This window comes from Pyxicephalus adspersus, chromosome 1 (assembly GCF_032062135.1).
Source record: "Pyxicephalus adspersus chromosome 1, UCB_Pads_2.0, whole genome shotgun sequence".
In the NCBI taxonomy this organism is placed as follows: Eukaryota; Metazoa; Chordata; class Amphibia; order Anura; family Pyxicephalidae; genus Pyxicephalus; species Pyxicephalus adspersus.
The window spans coordinates 1,998,133-1,999,103 of NC_092858.1; positions in this window are offsets into that span (position 1 = coordinate 1,998,133).

Consider the following 971-nt stretch of genomic DNA (forward strand, 5'->3'; position numbering starts at 1 on the left):
ACAAAAAGATACAAATGCAAAAAGTTAAATAAAAACTCCAACTAAATGAATGCACATGGGAGGCTCAGGACATCGCTGCCATTTGCATGGCAGTGGCTTAGTGTGGTCAGCCTGATAGAGGAAGTGATGATAGTGGAAGGAAAGAAAAGTTTGTAACAGATTCTTAGAAATGATCAGAATGGGGAGGGAGGATTATTAATAATATATTATATTAATATTATTAAACATATCACAATTTTACTATTCATTTGTTGAAATCTTCCTGCACCCGACCACTGCAAGTATTCCTCAAGGTGTTATTTCTCCTATGGGTTTCTGCCAATACACAGCAGGTGCCAGGGGAAGCGTCTCTTCAAACGATCTAACTGGTATTTGCAGCAAAGGGATTTACTTGCTGGGCCACCAGACAAATATCTAAGTATTGGGGTTGTACTATAAAACTATTTATTACCTGGCACAGGCTGATTAAATTAAACACCTTGGTAAGGTAGCTCTACCTGTATACAGAGGTTTCAGAAATGTCCTTGCATTGTTTTCTTGCAGATTGCAGGCGAATAGATTACAATGTGCAATCGTCATCAAGCACAAAGTTTTGTAGTTTTTCTTGCAGGAGGGTTGCAGACTGTCCAATAGAATGTTTATGTAGTACTAACAGCCACAGGATAGGCGGAACTTTCCCAGGTTACCCTGCCATGGTGTGAGTTTTCTCACTCTTCGATCTTGGGCTGTGGAACGAGATCATATTTTGTATTTGCATAACAAATCATTAGGAAACAGCAGCAGGGTATGGTGAGATAGAAGTGGCTGCAATCCCCGAACCATACAGCACTATCAATGCAAATGTCAGATTATTCTTCATGGCCTCAGCTCTGTGTTCCGGTAAATGAAGAAACTCCTTGCTCTGGAATGGGTCACCCGCACAGCAACATTCCAGATCAGGGACATGCGGGCCTGGGAAACTATCACCTATC